This window comes from Hevea brasiliensis, chromosome 7, assembly GCF_030052815.1.
Source record: "Hevea brasiliensis isolate MT/VB/25A 57/8 chromosome 7, ASM3005281v1, whole genome shotgun sequence".
In the NCBI taxonomy this organism is placed as follows: domain Eukaryota; kingdom Viridiplantae; phylum Streptophyta; class Magnoliopsida; order Malpighiales; family Euphorbiaceae; genus Hevea; species Hevea brasiliensis.
Genome location: NC_079499.1, coordinates 33,468,902 through 33,488,424, shown reverse-complemented (window position 1 = coordinate 33,488,424; position 19,523 = coordinate 33,468,902).

Here is a 19,523-nt window from a genome sequence, read left to right as displayed (position 1 = left end):
GTGATTCAAAAAAATAAATTCAACTAGACAAAATAAGGAACAACTTTCATATTGATCATTTTTTCAAATTCCTACTGCAACAGTGACTAATGGAATAGTAAACCCAAAGCTTGAAAACTGAAAATTTTGTCCAATTCACATTAAGCTTAGAGATGGTATTGGCAACCAATACCAATAAGTTCAAAATGCAAAATGTGGTATGTTGATGATATTTAAACTAATTTACCTATTGCCAATGCAAAAGTCAACATTTTGGTTGACCAATAAAATGAATAGTAATCATAAAAATTCAATTTCAAAGAATTACATAAATAAAAAGTGTTAAATGCCCTAGTAGGCCTAATGTGATTGGTTTGGATAGGTTGGCATGCCAATAGGGTTCTGTTTGCAGTACTGCATATGGCTTCATGCCATTCTGTATTTCATGGCTTTCCATGCCATTCTGTGACATAATAGCCTTTGGCTATGATATTGAGTTGTTATGCTCGAGTTTAATCCCCGATAATTATTACAGCTTATTAGCTATTCTGTTGCACACCAGGAGACACTATGTGACCGATGGTGTGATGGTCCGAGGAACTTAGTACTTAGTACCAGTTTACCCATTTATCCTGTCCAGTCAACTAGTATAGGTTACTCGGGCAATATTAATAAATCTTAGCAAACTTTAATCGAATAATATTGCAATAAATATTTGAAATTATGTCTATCCAAAAATGTAAACATACATTCTACATACATGTTATTATTTTATTTTATTTTATTTTGTATGGTCACCACTAAGCAGAATTGCTTAGCACGTTGCTTTTGCCACGCGTAGGTTCTGGAGATACTGACCGAGAGCCCAGTAGACTACAAACTGGGTGAGACCTCCTACAGCTCTGCATAGTGCCTATGTCACCTCACCATCTTCAGTGCATTGGTAGGACACTAGGTTTCATTTTGGTATTTTGTAACTAACTTTTATTTTCTCATGTGTAATTGAGATTTATGTAATGTATTTTGATGTTAATGTAAATAGTGAAAATTGTAACATCCTCCCTATACGTTTTCTATACGTTCTATTGCTCTAGTAGTCAAATAACAGTCCTAGCAAGTCAGGATGTCTGGAACTATACTTCGGTGATAGTAAACAGACATATAATGATGAAATAGATAAAAAGAAAATACAAGAAAAATCAAACAAAAATGAAAGAGAGAAAATGAAGCTAAGTTAAACGAGCCGATACCGCAGCGATGGGTGACCGCACTGGGAAGGCCGTTGCCTACCCCAGGACTGCGGGGAACCCTCTGAATCTAAATTTGAGACATAAATAAAGCTTTATTGAAATGTAATTGACACTAGAAATATCAAAGAAAAATTAATAGATTAGTACAAAGAAAAATGAAAAATCGAGAAACAGACAAAAATCGGTGTTATCGAAAAATCGGGAATGTAACCCGAAGTGGGGTATTTTGGTTATTTGACACATAGTGTTGCCTTTTGACCTCAATGTCCATTAAAAATAAACGATATTACACTTTAGAAATATCATGAAAAATTAAATTGTGATACATCAAGTAAATTGTGAAAGAAAGGAGGTAAATGTGTAAATAAAGGAAACTTAGTATAATTAAACATTAAACCATTTATTAGTGCTCCACTAACTATAATGTAAAGTATATAAAATAAACATTAGTGGGCAGAAATGGCTCATCTTCAACCTTGAGAAAAAGCTTGCCGAATTGCTCCTCCCAAAAACCTCCATGGCCACCCATGCATGAAGCTTTCTCTCTCCATCATCAAGCCCTCATTTTCACTTGGTTCCTTCATAAAAGCTTGCCTATTCACCTTAGGGAAGATATTGGAAACAATAAAAACAAGATTTGGTGAAGTTTTGATAAGCTTCAAAAGTTGTAAGTGTCTAAAATCTCTCCCTTGCTTTAGTAAACCTTGTGTTTAGGTTGAAAAGAGTATTTTGGTGTAGAGAAATGAAAGAAATAGTGAGAAATGGACTTGTCCATTTTTGGGCAGCCATTAACCTTTGTTGAGCTTGAGTTATTTTTACTTCTAATGAATGGAAATGAAGGTTGATTAATTCAAATGAAAGTTGTAGTAAGTTTGTATGTAAGTATATGCATGTAGTGTTTGAATTAAGGGTGTGAAATGGAACTTTGATGCCTTGAGCAAACTGCCATATTTGGCAGCCCCTAATAGCATGGATTTATGTGTGAACATGTAGCTATTAATGATATATGCTAATGTTAAATTGTGGGCAGCAAGTGTAAGTGACATTGAAGTATGATTATGTTGAAGTGTATGTGTAATATTGACATTGAAGTATGTTGAATTTTGGTGGAAGTGAATGTTAAACTTAATGATGAATTGTGTGCATTGAGCAATTGAATATTCTGCCCAGAATTGTTGCTGGAATGGTGTACAATATATGTATGGAAGTGTTGTTGATTGAATATTGTAGTAATGAGGAGGAGAAGGAACATCAAATTGGGAGTGTATGTGCTTTGTACAGGTTGTGTATTGAAGGCAGCACCTAAATGAGGCCATAAGTGCCAAACTATGAACCCAATTGGTATGAGGCCAATATGAGGTGAAACTAGACACCAAATAGGCCAACTTTCATGTAGAAATGTTGCCAAAATTCTGCCTAGAAACTGACCTTAAAACTGACCAAATCCGGATTAGCAACCTTGCAACTTAGATTTTTGACCATATGAACAGTAGTCCTTGTGATGACCATCACTCACTCAAAATAGGTCCAATTGACCTGAAATTTTTATCATGGTTAGTTTAGACATAGATCTACAATTCTTATGAAGACACCAAAGCCCAAAAATGGCCAGAACCAAGTCAACTAGCTTGCAAAAATTCGGGTACAAAAACTGCCGAACCAAAAACTGACCTAAAATTGACCAAATTTTGCACTAAAGGTGCAATCTATCCAGCTTTAGTAAATTGACCATATCTTGGTCTATATGACTCAGAATGACCTGAAATTTTTCCCTGCGTGCAATAAGACATAGAGCTACAATTTTTCTTCTTTGACCAGAAGCTAAAAACCAAGGGAAATAGGACTTTAAGCTAGACCAATCTAGCACACAAAAATTGAGAATTTGACATTTTGCATAAAATGATGCTTGAAGCATTTTGACAATGAATGCCAACTTGTAAAAATGGTAAATTTCACTATATTGGCAGCATATTGAGATATAAATTGTGACATATTGATGCTAGAAACAACTTATCCATATTACCTAAAAAGGTCAGCATATGCATTGATTTGTGAATTAGATAATAGTTAGTAAACTCCAAAAATTGAAGAATTAAACAATAAATTAATAATGTGCCCTAGTTTGCCTAGTTGACTAGTATGGATAGGTTGGCATGCCAATAGGATTCTGACAGCTGTTTTGTAAATGGCTTTATGCCATACTGTGTTTTTTCGGCTTATTATGCCGCATTGTGACTTTAATAGCCTACCGCTATACATATTGTGTATTTATTTTTGGCTTATCGCCAGATTGACTATATGGCTTTTTAGCCACACTATTTACACACCGGGAGACACTTTGTGAATGATGGTGTGACGGCCCGAGGTACTAGGTACCCAGTGCCAGTATATCCGTTTATCCAGTCTGGTCAATATATAGGCTACATGGGCAGTAATTCAAGTACTATTAAATTCAAATACCTAAATCCAGTCTACTGACATACAGCACTACCAAAAATTTATAAACACTTTATTTACTTTTTTTTTTAATGTATATTTCTTTATATTTGGCACCACTAAGCAAAATTGCTTAGCGCGTTGCTTTTGTAACGCGTAGGTATTGAAGATATAGCTGGGGAGCCCAACAGACCTACAACCGGGTGAGACATCAGATCTGCACAGGAGTCCAGAGTCATCTGCACTGCATTGCATACATGGTAGGACTTAGGATATCTTGTATTTTGTACTTTTATTGTATATTTCAAATTCAGCCCCGTATTTTGTAATGTTATGAAAGCTCTAAAGTTTGTAATATTTTGTACATATTAAATGACATGGAGATTTTCTATATATATTTAAATTATTATGGATCAGATTATGGAATCATTTAATGATCAAAAAGTCTATTAACTTTACTGAGAAATAGAGACTGTGAAATATTTGAGATTTTGATATCATCATATTAAACTATTTTCAACAGGTTTGGAAGGGCAGTTTGTCCTAAATATAGACAGCACCTTGCCAAAGTTTTATTACCAATCTTGAAACAGTGATTTTATCAAAGTATGACAATAGTATCAGCATGATATGAATATTACATAAAAGACTTCTTAAAATCAAATTGAGTTCAAGAAATGAAATAATCACAGACTAGGTGTTCCGGCACACCGTGTAGCACACCTTGCTCGGCTATACTGTAGACGGGTGAGGGGTGTTACATTTAGTGGTATCAGAGCACGGTTTAGGCGTTTCTGGACCTAGATAGATTGCATATCATGCATTGCATTGTAAGTGTTAAGATGACTCTAATGCAAATCTTTTGATTTGTTTTGTTATTATGATCAGAATATGGACTCCACATCGCAGAGAGCGGTTGATGACGAAGTGGAAAGTCATGCTCCATCTATGACTGAACTAGGAGACAGGAGGAAACCTGCTCCACCAGTACCAAATGCACCAGCCACATTTTAGCAAATGGCTGAGTTCTTTAGACAGATGGCAGGAGTTATGCCACCACCACCGCCTCCACATCAAAAATCTCATATGGAGAGACTCAGGAAGTTTGGAGCAGTGGACTTTCTGGGCAAAAAGGAAGATGATTCTGTCACAGCTGAAAACTGGTTGGACAGAACTGGAAGAGTCTTAAAACAACTTCATTGTACTCCAGAGCAGAATTTGGAAGTTGCTGTATCACTACAGCAAGATGATGCATACCAGTGGTGGGATACAGTAACTAGTGAGGTGCCACCAGAACAGATACTTGGGATTTCTTTCTCACTGAGTTCAGAAAGAAGTATGTGGGCAGTGTATACTTGGAAGAGAAGAGAAAGGAGTTTATTACCCTACGCCAGAGACAGTTGACAGTGGCTGAATATGAAAGAGAATTTGTCAGACTAAGCCGTTATGGGCGGGAAATAGTCCCTAATGAGGCAGAGAGATGCAAGAGATTTGAGGAAGGACTCAATGATAACATTAAAGTAATGATTACAGCTTTGGGGATTACAGAGTTTTCCAAGTTAGTGGAAGCTGCACTGAAGGTTGAAAAAGTTAGAATGAATGAGCAGAACAGAAGGGATAGACAGCAGAAAAGAGGTCAGGGTCAGACCGGTACATCTTCTGCCCCTAGTAAGAAATTTAGAGGTTCGCCTACTCAGAGTTTTAGTAGAGCACCAAGTCAGGGTCAGTCACAGAGGCCCAAATCTCAATTTGCACCAAGGAGAGGCCAGTCCACCCCTTCAATGGCTAGCTCTCAGAACAGTGCAGGGACCAGCCCCAACAAGATTCATTGCTTGCCCACATTGCCAAAAATGGCATAAGGGTGAATGTTGGAGGATGATAGGTGCTTGTTTACAGTGTGGATCTACAGACCACCTAGTTCAAGATTGTCTTCGCAGAACTGCTACATCCACTCCAAAGATCAATCGATAGGCCCGCCTCGGCTCCAAGGGGTAGAAGGTCGTAAGGCCGAGGCAAGACTTCACGTAAACTCGTGTCGAGTTTGTGGAGAGAGCGTATGCGTAAAACCAGCCCAAGCCTATGCTATAAGGGCACAGGAGGAACAGGATGCTCCAGATGTCATCAAGGGTACGTTCCTCCTTTATAATACTTCTGTGCATGTATTAGTGGATCCTGGATCTACTCATTCATATATTTGTATCAAGCTGCCCATAGAAAAGGGAATACCAGTGGTGGAAAGTGACCAAGACATCCTGGTCACAAATCCGCTAGGCCACAGTGTGGTAGTAAACAAGGTGTATAAGGGCTGTCCATTGAAGATTCAAGGGAAAGAGTTCTCAGCAGACTTAATCGAATTGCCTTTCCATGAGTTTGATGTGATTTTGGGAATGGATTGGTTATCCCATCATCAGGCAATAGTAGATTGTAAATTGAAAAGAATCTCTCTAAAAACTATTGAGAACAAAGAAATAATAGTAGTGGGTGAAAGGATAGATTTCTTGTCCAATGTCATCTCAGCTACAGTTGCAAGGAGATGGTTGAGAAAAGGGTGTGAAGCCTATCTGGCACACGTGGTTAACACTAGGCAAGGTAAACTTAACTTGTCTGACATACCCATAGTAAGGGATTTCTCTGAGGTATTTCCTGAGGAATTGCCTAGTTTACCACTAGAAAGGGAAGTTGAATTTGCTATTGAGATTATGCCGGGTACAGCTCCCATTTCAATTGCTCCGTATAGGATGGCACCTACTGAATTGAAAGAGTTAAAAATCCAGCTGCAAGAATTACTAGACAAGGGGTTCATACGCCCCAGTGTGTCACCTTGGGGAGCTCTAGTACTATTTGTAAAGAAGAAAGATGGGACCCTGAGGTTATGTGTTGACTACCGGCAGTTAAACAAAGTAACAGTGAAGAACAAGTATCCATTGCCTAGAATTGACGATCTGTTTGATCAATTGAAGGGAGCCGGTGTTTTTTCTAAGATTGATCTTAGATCAGGGTATCATTAGCTAAGGGTTAAGGATGCAGATGTGCCTAAGACTGCATTGAGAACCCGGTATGGGCATTATGAATTCCTGGTGATGCCATTTGGGTTAACAAATGCTCCAGCAGTATTCATGGACCTTATGAACCATATCTTCCATCCATACTTAGATCGGTTCGTAGTGGTCTTCATTGATGACATCCTAGTGTATTCCAAGGATAAAGTAGAACATGATGAGCATTTGAGAATTGTTCTACAGACTTTAAAGGAGAAGAAATTGTATGCTAAATTGTCCAAGTGTGAGTTCTGGTTGAATGAGATTGCATTCCTTGGACATGTAGTATCAGCTGAAGGGATTAGAGTGGATCCCAAGAAGATTGAAGCAGTGATGGAATGGAAGCCTCCCAGAAATACAACTGAGATCAGAAGTTTCTTGGGGTTAGCTGGATATTACAGAAGATTTGTAAAGGGATTTTCCCTGATAGCTGCTCTAATGACCAAATTACTACACAAGAATATGAAATTTGACTAGAATGACAAGTGTCATGCCAGTTTTGAGAGGCTGAAGGCTATGTTGACAGAGGCACCAGTGTTAACATAGCCAATGTCTGGAAAAGACTTTGTAGTCCACATTGATGCCTCACACAATGGGTTAGGGTGTGTACTCATGCAAGAAGGGAAAGTGGTCGCATATGCTTCCAGGCAGTTAAGGCCACATGAAAAGAATTACCCTACTCATGATTTGGAGTTAGCAGTAATTATCTTCGCATTGAAGATATGGAGGCATTACTTGTATGGAGAAAAATGTTACATATACACAGACCATAAGACTCTAAAGTATCTTCCAACCCAGAAGGAAATTAATTTGAGACAGAGGCGATGGATTGCATTCCTGAAAGATTATGATTGTGTGATTGACTACCACCCTGGGAAGGCAAATGTAATCGCTGATGCTTTAAGCAGAAAATCTATTGTAGCATTAAGATCTCTGAATGCCCAATTATCCTTAACTCATGATGGAGTTATTTTGGCTGAGTTGCAAGTGAAGCCGAATCTGTTACAACAGATACAGGATGGGCAGAAGACAGATGGGAAATTTATGGCTATTATGGGCAAAATCACTGAGGGGAAGGAAATTGAATATGAAGTGAAAGAAAATGGGTGCCTGTACTATAAAAAAAGAATATGTGTACCAGATGATAAAGAGTTGAAAACCAGTATTCTGAAAGAAGCACATAACAGTGTGTATGCTATGCACCCAGGAAGCACAAAAATGTACCATGACCTGAAACTCCGATACTGGTGGCCAGGTATGAAGAAGGACATAGTTGACTATGTAACTAGATGCTTGACATGTCAGCAAGTCAAAGCAGAACATCAAGTTCCATTAGGTTTGTTACAGCCCATAAACATACCTGAATGGAAATGGGACCGAGTCACTATGGACTTTGTCAGTGGTCTACCTCTCACTCAAAAGAAGCATGATGCAGTATGGGTGATTGTGGATAGGTTGACCAAATTAGCACATTTTCTACTAGTTAGAACTGACTACTCACTGGAAAAGCTAGCAGAATTGTATATCAGTGAGATAGTTAGACTACATGGAATTCCGCTTTCCATTATTTCTGATAGAGACCCAAGGTTTACGTCTAGATTTTGGAAGAAATTACAAGAATCCTTGGGCACACATCTCCATTTTAGTACGGCTTTTTATCCTCAAACGGATGGACAGTCAGAAAGAATAATCCAGGTAAATTTTGAAACTCATTGAGTTATTATAAACAATAAATTGAACTGATAATGGTAATAATGATAGTAATAACTGAATATGTGTGATAGGTCCTCGAGGATATGCTGAGAAGTTGTGCTATTGAGTTTGAGGGAAGTTGGGACAGATATCTTCCACTGGCAGAATTTGCATACAATAATAGCTATCAAGCTAGCATACAGATGGCACCCTATGAAGCACTATATGGGAGAAAATGCAGAACACCTGTATGTTGGACTGAATTGGGTGAAGATATGCTAGTGGGGCCAGACCTGATAAAACAGACAGAGGAAAAGGTTAAACTGATAAAGGCCAATTTGAAAATTGCCTCAGACCGACAGAAATCTTATGCTGACTTGAGGAGAAAAGACATTGAGTATGAAGTTGGCGAGAAGGTATTTCTCAAAGTATCACCGTGGAAGAAAGTATTGAGATTCGGGAAAAAGGGAAAATTAAGCCCTAGGTTCATTGGCCCATATGAAGTTATTGAACGTGTGGGACCAGTAGCCTACAGATTAGCCTTACCACCTGAGCTGGACAAGATATATAATGTGTTCCATGTCTCGATGCTCAGAAGATACAGATCAGATCCTTCACATGTCATCTTAGCAGAAGAAATTGTAGTATAACCTGACCTGACATATGAAGAAGAACCAATTAAAATCTTGGCACGAGAGGTAAAAGAGCTCAGAAATAAGACAATTCCACTCGTGAAAATCCTATGGAGACACCACAACACGGAAGAGACAACATGGGAGAGCGAGGAGACAATGAGACAATAGTTCCCTCAGCTCCTCACATCAGGTAAATTTCGAGGACGAAATTTTTATTTAGAGGGGAAGAGTTGTAACATCCTCCCTATACGTGTTCTGTACGTTCTATTGCTCCAGTAGTCAAATAACAGTCTCAGCAAGTCAGGATGTCTGGAACTACACTTCAATGATAGTAAACAGACATATAATGATGAAATAAATAAAAAGAAAATACAAGAAAAATCAAACAAAAATGAAAGAGAGAAAATGAAGCAAAGTTAAACGAGCCGATACCGCAACGATGGGTGACCGCACTAGGAAGGCCGTTGCCGACCCCAGGATTGCGGGAACCCTCTGAATCTAATTTTGAGACATAAATAAAGGTTTATTGAAATGTAATTGACACTAGAAATATCAAAGAAAAATTAACAGTATACAAAGAAAAATGAAAAATCGAGAAACAGACAAAAATCGGTGTTACCGAAAAATAGGGAATGTAACCTGAAGTGGGGTATTTTGGTCATTTGACATATAGTGTTGCCTTTTGACCTCAATGTCCATTAAAAATAAATGATATTACACTTTAGAAATATCATGAAAAATTAAATTGTGATACATTATGTAAATTGTGAAAAAAAGGAGGTAAATGTGTAAATAAAGGAAACTTAGTATAATTAAACATTAAACCATTTATTAGTGCTCCACTAACTATAATATAAAGTATATAAAATAAACATTAGGGGGCAGAAATGGGTCATCTTCAACCTTGAGAAAAAGCTTGCCGAATTGCTCCTCCCAAAAACCTCCATGGCCACCCATGCATGAAGCTTTCTCTCTCCATCATCAAGCCCTCATTTTCACTTGGTTCCTTCATAAAAGCTTGCCTATTCACCTTGGGGAAGATATTGGAAACAAGAAAAACAAGATTTGGTGAAGTTTTGATAAGCTTCAAAAGTTGTAAGTGTCCAAAATCTCTCCCTTGCTTTAGTAAACCTTGTGTTTAGGTTGAAATGAGTGTTTTGGTGTAGAGAAATGAAAGAAATAGTGAGAAAGGACTTGTCCATTTTTGGGCAGCCATGAACCTTTGTTGTGCTTGAGTTATTTTTACTTCTAATGAATGGAAATGAAGGTTGATTAATTCAAATGAAAGTTGTAGTAAGTTTGTATCTAAGTATATGCATGTAGTGTTTGAATTAAGGGTGTGAAATGGAACTTTGATGCCTTGAGCAAACTGCCATATTTGGCAGCCCCTAATAGCATGAATTTGTGTGTGAACATGTAGTTATTAATGATATATGCTAATGTTAAATTGTGGGCAGCAAGTGTAAGTGACATTGAAGTATGATTATGTTGAAGTGTATGTGTAATATTGACATTGAAGTATGTTGAATTTTGGTTGAAGTGAATGTTGAACTTAATGATGAATTGTGTGCATTGAGCACTAGAATATTCTGCCTAGAATTGTTGCTGGAATGGTGTACAATATATGTATGGAAATGTTGTTGATTGAATATTGTAGTAATGAGGAGGAGAAGGAACATCAAATTGGGAGTGTATGTGCTTTGTGCAGGTTGTGTATTGAAGGCAGCACCTAAATGAGGCCATAAGTGCCAAACTATGAACCCAATTGGTATGAGGCCAATATGGGGTGAAACTAGACACCAAATAGGCCAACTTTTATGTAGAAATGTTGCCAAAATTCTGCCTAGAAACTGACCTTAAAAATGACCAAATCCGGATTAGCAACCTTGCAACTCAGATTTTTGACCATATGAACAGTAGTCTTTTTGATGACCATAACTCACTCAAAATAGGTCCAATTGACCTGAAATTTTTACCATGGTTATTTAGACATAGATCTACAATTCTTATGAAGACACCAAAGCCCAAAAATGGCTAGAACCAAGTCAAATGGCTTGCATAAGTTCGGGTACAAAAACTGCCGAACCAAAAACTGACCTAAAATTGACCAAATTTTGCACTAAAGGTGCAATCTGTCCAGCTTTAGTAAATTGACCATATCATGGTCTATATAACTCAGAATGACCTGAAATTTTGCCCTGCATGCAATAAGACATAGAGCTATAATTTTTCTTCTTTGACCAGAAGCTAAAAACCAAGGGAAATAGGACTTTAAGCTAGACCAATCTAGCACACAAAAATTGAGAATTTGACATTTTGCATACAATGATGCTTGAAGCATTTTGGCAATGAATGCCAACTTGTAAAAATGGTAAATTCCACTATATTGGCAGCATATTGAGATATAAATTGTGACATATTAATGCTAGAAATAACTGATCCATATTACCTAAAAAGGTCAACATATGCATTGACTTGTGAATTATATAATAGTTAGTAAACTCCAAAAATTGAAGAATTAAACAATAAATTAATAATGTGCCCTAGTTTGCCTAGTTGACTAGTATGGATAGGTTGGCATGCCAATAGGATTCTGACAGCTGTTTTGTAAATGGCTTTATGCCATACTATGTTTTTACGGCTTATTATGCTGCACTGTGACTTTAATAGCCTACGGTTATACATATTGTGTATTTATTTTTGGCTTATCGCCAGATTGACTATATGGCTTTTTAGTCACGCTATTTGCACACCGGGAGACACTTTGTGACCGATGGTGTGACGGCTCGAGGTACTAGGTACCCAGTGCCAGTATATCCGTTTATCCAGTCTGGTCAGTAGATGGGCTACACGGGCAGTAATTCAAGTACTATTAAATTCAAATACCTAAATCCAGTCTACTGACACACAGCACCACCAAAAATTTGTAAACACTTTATTTACTTTATTTTAGTGTATATTTCTTTATATTTGGCACCACTAAGAAAAATTTCTTAGCGCGTTGCTTTTGTAACGCGTAGGTATTGGAGATATAGCTGGGGAGCCCAGCAGACCTACGACCGGGTGAGACATCAGATCTGCATAGGAGTCTAGAGTCATCTGCACTGCATTGCATACATGGTAGGACTTAGGATATCTTGTATTTTGTACTTTTGTTGTATATTTGAAATTCAGCCCTGTATTTTGTAATGTTATGAAAGCTCTAAAGTTTGTAATATTTTGTACATATTAAATGACATGGAGATTTTCTATATATATTTAAATTATTATGGACTGTATTATGGAACTGTTTAATGACTGTAAAAGTCTATTGACTTTACTGAGAAATAGAGACTGTGAAATATTTGAGATTTTGATATCATCATATTAAACTATTTTCAACAGGTTTGGAAGGACAGTTTGTCCTAAATATAGACGGCACCTTGCCAAAGTTTATTACCAATCTTGAAACACTGATTTTATCAAAGTATGACAATAGTATCAGCATGATATGAATATTACATAAAAGACTTCTTAAAATCAAATTGAGTTCAAGAAATGAAATAATCACAGACTAGGCGTTCCGGCACGCCGTGTAGCACGCTTTGCTCGGCTATACAGTAGACGGGTGAGGGTGTTACAAAAATTGTTTTTATGAATGGAAAATTGAGTATTTATTTATTGCTTGTATATGAATACCATGGGAAATGAAAGATTGAGAAATGGAAAGGTTGTTGAAAAAGATTGAGACCATATTGATAGTTATTGGAGTTTGAGAATGATTGGAAATGATTATTGAAATTATTTTTCACAGGTTCCGAAGAACTATTTTCTCCATTTTTAGCCTGCACTCTGCCGAATTTTCTATAAAATTTGCGGAACCTCAAATAAATTATAATTTCAATAAATGACTTAAATGAATTATATTTCACAAATTGTACTTATTTGAAAAAAAAAATAAATTAGGAAGAATAAAAATGATTGAAATAAAATAGTATGTTCCGGTACACTGTGTGACATATCTTACTCGGCTATACTGTAGACGGGTAAGGGGTGTCACAGAAACACTAGTTGTAACACCCTCCCGGTAGCAACTCCGTACATTCTACTGTTCCGGTGACCAGTGTCGGTCCGGACAGCTAGAACGTCCGGAAAAATATTTAAACTAAAGTGAGGAACTAAAATTAACTCAAATATTAATAAGAAAAATTTAGAAAAAATTTTAGAAATAAAATACAACCAAGTTAAATGAGCCGGTGCCCTAGCGATGGGTAACCTAGTGAGAAGTTGCGGTTCTCACAACTAGGAGCCCTAGACCTAGGAGAAAAATTATAAAATAATTATTGGGACTCCAGAGAAGGGTCATTGAGGTTCCTATGGAATTAGAATGCCAAGAAAATATTTAGAAAAATTTTTTAATCGGTACAGACAATTTTGACCCGTTAAGCCAAACGGAGGGTATTTTGGTCATTTCGTCTTCAGAGATGATTTCTGGCCAACTTGTCCAGTTAAGTAAATAATTATTATAACATAAAATATGAATAAATATTGCTAAAAATTAAATTGAAATCTGGTAGAAAAGAAAAGAAAAGAAAAGAAAAGAAAAATGAAGGAAATTAGGGATAATGACATCACATGATGTCATTTACATACTCCCAACCAATCAAAATTTAACAAGCCTTCTTAAAACACTTAAAAGAGACAAAATGGACCAAAAAAATTCTGGTGTCTTCCTTCTTCTTCAGCCAGCCAAAATTTCTTTTCCTCTTCCTCCATAACTCTCATTCTCTCATACCTTCAAATCCTTTGATTTCTCACCCTAAATTCTATAAAGTCCTTCACTAAAATTTGTCACCCAACCTTGCTAGAGTGTTTGGCAGCCAAGGAAACAAAAGAAAGTGAAGGATTTACAAGAGAAAATTCTGCCCTACTAAGGTTAGTGCTTATTTATGCATATATCTCTCTTATTCCATGTTAGGGACTTAAAATGAGTATGAAAGTGTAAATTAAATGAAATAAAACTTATGTGTATATACACCATGGAATTCGGCAGCCCTAAGGAAGGGATAAGGTTGATTGTTTTGATGGGCTTAGAATGGACTAGAGATGATGTTTGAAGTATATATATATATGGATAATGAATTAGTGTGTTTAACTAAGGTATGTTGTGTGAATTTGAAATGGGGAATTAGGGTTTTGGAGAGAAACTTGGACTTTGCTTATGTAATGGTGAATGAATATTCTGATGGTCAATTAGTGATCATTTGAGATAAGTTGACCATAATTTGGAGTGAATTATAGCATGACAAACTGATTTGGTATGCTACCTAGTGAGAGCAGCAGGTGTGACTGTGAGTCTAGCCTATTTGGACAGCCATAACTTTGGTTGTGTAGGTTCAATTACTGTTTGGCCAATTGGACATGAAACTAGACACATAATGGCACAACTTTGGTGAACAAACCATGCCCATAAGACCAAACCAAGTGTACCAAAAACTTGCCCCAATCCAGGTGTCGTGCAACCAATTTCTGCAGAATGACCAAATGAATAGTGATTGTTCATTTGGCCATAAGTCATTGTAGAATGGCCCAATTGACCTGACATTTTTACAGCAACAAGCTGAGATATAGACCAACAACTTTCATGAAGGAACCTACCCCAAATTATGACCAAAACCTATTCAACAAGAGAGTGGATTTTACTGTTTACTGCACTGTAGATATGGTCAGTTCTGAAATTTTTCAATCCGGCCAGTTGAGGTTTTTGGACCATAACTTAAGCTACAAAACTCCAAATGGAGTGATTCAAAAAAAGAAATTCAAATAGACGAAATAAGGAACAACTTTCATGTTTATCATTTTCCCAAATTCCCACTGCAACAGCAATTAATGAAATAGTAAAGTTTGGGTATAAAAACTGAAAATTCTGCTCCATAAATTTTAAGCTTAGAAATGGTATTGTTAACCAATACCAACAAATTTTGAATGCAAAATGTGGTATGTTGGGAGTGTTAAAACCAATGTACCTATTTTCTATGCAAAAGTCAACATTTTTGTTGACTAATGAAGGGAATAGTAACACCAAAACTTGACTTTCAAAAATTGTAAAATTCAAAAGTATCAAATGCCCTAGTATACCTAACAAGATTGGTTTGGATAGTTTGGCATGCCAATAGGGTTCAGTTAGCGATCGCACGTGGCATTATGCCATTCTGTGATTTCATGGCTTTTAGCCATTCTGACCTTGTATTGAGATTTGTCCTTGTGCCTGATGTTATTACAGCTTATTAGTTACATTTGCTGCACCGGGAGATACATATGTGACCGATGGTGTGAAGGCCCGAGGTACTTGATACCCAGTGCCAGTTTACCCGTTTATCCAGTCCAATCGTCAAGTATAGGTTACTTGGGCAACAAAAAAAGAAAGTGAATAAATTTAACAACATAATGAATATAACAAGTACAAAATAAGTGAGACTACAAATACTCATTGAAAATTAAATTGAAATAAGACATCGACACATTCATTGCATATTTAATTTCTGTTATTTTTATTTTATTTTATTTTATTATTGGCACCACTAAGCATTATTGCTTAGCGCGTTGCTTTTGCCACGCGTAGGTTCTGGAGATACTGACCGAGAGCCCATTAGACCATAGACTGGGTGAGACCTCCTGCAGCTCTGCATTGTGTCCGTGTCACCTCACCGTCATCAGTGCATTGGTAAGACACTAGGTTTTATTTTGATATTTTGTAATTAACTTTTATTTTCTCATATGTAATTGAAACTTATGTAATGTATTTTGGTATTAATGTAAATAGTAGATATTATGTTTGTGAATGAAAAAGTGAATATTTATTTATGACTTTTATATGATTATCATATGAGATGAATGATTGAGAAATGAAAATGTTGTTGAAAAACATATTGAGATTTTGTTGATGAAATGGAGTTTTGGATTGATTGGAAATGATTATTGGAAGTGTTTTTCACAGGTTCCGAAGAACTATTTTCTCCATTTTTAGCCGGTACTCTGCCGGATTTTCTATAAAATTTTCGAAACCTCAAATAAATTATAATTTCAATAAATGATTTAAATGAATTATATTTCATAAATTATATTCAAAACTATGATAAAAATAAATTAAGGAAGAATAAAAATGATTGAGATAAAATATAGTGTTCCGATACACCGTGTGACATATCTTACTCGGATATACTGTAGACGGGTAAGGGGTGTCACATTAGTAGAGGACTGGCACTCGAATTAACGAGGTTAGACCAGGCGTAAGGGGTGCCTAACACCTTCCCCTTATGTACCCACTATCCCGAACCTAGACATTGGGCTATGGTAATGACGGTTGTGGAAACTCTGCAAGGAGTAAGTTGCCATCCATGACCCTCGGAAGAAATACTGAATATGTCCCGGTTATTACCCAGGTGGCGACTCCTGTCTATCTATGCCTTTGTGGCATAAATCTTTAGTACCGTGGTAATGTTATGGGAAGACGGTACTTACCAGTGGTTTGATTCTATTAGGATTGTATGAAGTGCATGTCTAGGAAATGCTGTGTAAGGAGGTGGTATTTGAGTGAGACCATTGTGACTCCACCATCTTTCCTGGGCATTACCTGGTGCATTTTATATAATTTTAATGGATGATATTTCGCCTCACAGGCCCCCCCTCCTACAGTGATTTAAAACTCTAATTAAACAATTTAATTAGACGTAAAATTGACATAATTATGAGCATTAATTCATCCAACAATTGCACAAACATTGCCTAAACAATGCGCACCATAAGAAGTGCTCAAACCATGCGCATATATGGAGTATTCATCAAGCTGCCACCTTTATCATTGCAACCAGCAATGGATCTATCATCTCATGATCAAACCACACAATGAAATCACATAATAAAGAATCTAAATGGCAAATATAGTGGCTCTGATACCAATTGAAGGAGCAGAAGCATGAAAAACACAAGTTTAGATCATTGAAATTTAAAATTTTTCTTCTAGGGTCACATACATCATGCAAGATTTATTTTTATCTATTTGATTTCAATGATAAACAGCATATTAAAACTCTTTAATGTATTTTTGGATCTACATTTGCCATTGAACATTTTAGAATTAACAAATTAATTCATTAGAATCCTTGATTAGATCAAGAATAAGTGCACTAATCTATTTGATGCACTGCAGTGTGTTTGGCACTTTTGGGATGCTCCTAAGACACCAGATGTTGTCCCTCCAGCTTGTTCACACCAAGATCACCAATGGCAGCCCCTTGAACAGATTCTAAAGCTTTTCCAATCAATTAGAAAATCAGGTTTTGCCTTTTGAGTGATTACAGATGTAAACAAGACACTAAAAACGATTTCTAGTATTTTTAATTCAAGAGATTATTGGGAAATCTCTTTGAATTGATGAGAGATGAAGAAGATGAAAGGGAGAGGTGCTTTGGGGCGGCACCAATGAAACAAATAGTAGCTAGGTATTTTTCTTTTCATCCTTTCCCTGATATAGCTAGGTCACCACTTAAAACCCTTGTCACATGTCACCTTCTGATTGGCTCTAGGTTTAATTGACCCAATCACATTGTGCCAAGTGTTAAACCTATATTTAATCTTGACTTTAATCATGTTATGGCAAGCTTATGTGTAGTGCCATGTGTCAACATCTCATGGTGCCACATGTCATCTTGTGAAATGATCAAAATACCCTTGTGTCTTAATTTTTAGTTTTCAACCCATAATAATTATTTCTCTTCTTCTAATCAATTTATATCAAATATAAATTAATTAATTAATCTCTATTAATTAATTTCTCATTAATTAAATTCATATTTAAACACTTTAAATATAAATTTAACTTATACTATACATCCAATAACCTAGATTTGGTTTCAAGCCATGCTAGGAACTTTGCAATCTAATTGCAAACCAAACCTATTTAATTAATCAATTAAATTCTTTAATTAATTAATTAAATCATATTTAATTTGGTGATTACTTGTGTATGTATGTGACTTACTAGGCTCATCACTAATTAGCAATGAGACATGATATCAACTCTTAATATCATCAGAACTCTTTCTTACCATAAATGATTTCTCTAAATCATTTTATGCACCTCATAGACCATGGTTAATACCTAGCATAGCATACCATGGCCACCCAATTAGTAATAAGGTTTACCTTAAATGAACTTATAATCATATGTTACCATGCACTAGAATCTCTCTGTTACAAAATCCCAACTCAAGCTGGAGTCATGGTTTATGTCAAACCCCATTTGCTATGAATATTATGTTCTCTTTTAATTCCAGCTCTTGATTAAAAAGATTTTCTCATCAGAAACTCTTTTCTAAATGAATCTATCTGACCTGGCCAAGAACTTCAAACATCAAGAACAATTAAATGAACATAGGATTTTATCCCTATTTACTTAGAGGAACAGATTCCATCTTGATCAACACTTACCTCTATATATAACTAGTAGGAGCCAACACATGCCCATATACCCATACACAATACAAGTATGAAAGCAGTATCAAACGCAAACCACCTATATACAAGATAACTGTGCTATCTCAGGTCTAAAGATTATATGCACTGATATGATTTATGACAATACATTGACTGTAACACCCCTATTTGCATAGCCTGGTATATTTCACTGTTCCGGTGACCAGAGTCGGTCCGGACAATTAAGGGGATTAGGACCACACTTAAGACAACTAGATAAGTCATAAACACAAATAATTAGTAATTGTCAATTAGTTAAGTATAAATAAAAAAAAAAAAAAAACAAAGCATAAGAAGTTAAATGAGCCGAGAGTCACAGCGATGGGTGACCTTCTCGAGAACGACTGCAAAGTCTATTTAAACTCAAATTTTGAATTGTAAAATGTGACGCCGCGGTCCTTAGGACCATTACAAACACTGTGGAAAAGAGAAAATCACGAAAAAGAATTGTTGAGTCAGTCAAATAATTAGGTCAGGGAGCCAGAAGAAATATTAAATAATTTGCAAACCGAGCTGAATCAGTGAGGGGCAATTTGGTCAACTGACCCCGAGAGCTGACTCCTGACCTAACTGTCTAATAAAATCAGAAAAAATAAAATTTCGGAATCGAGAATTAAATTAAAGAACTAATAGAAAAATAAATAAAAAAGAAGAAGAAGAAAATGAAAAAGGTGTAGGGAGATGACATCATGCATGATGCCATAAAGATTATAATTAATAAATTTAATTAAAGTGATTTGTGGCCTTCCTAAGACATAAAAATAAATAAAATAGAAAAAAAGAAAAAAAAAGTGGATTATTACATCATCATCTTACCTCATGCATGATGCAATAAAAATAATTTTAATTAACCAAAATTTAACTAAGTCAAAAGCAAGATAAATACTAAAAATTAAAAGAAAAAAATGGGTCTTCTTCCTCCATCAAGTGCCGTCCACTTCTCTTCTTTCTCATCTCTTTCTTGTTTCCTCCATTGAAGC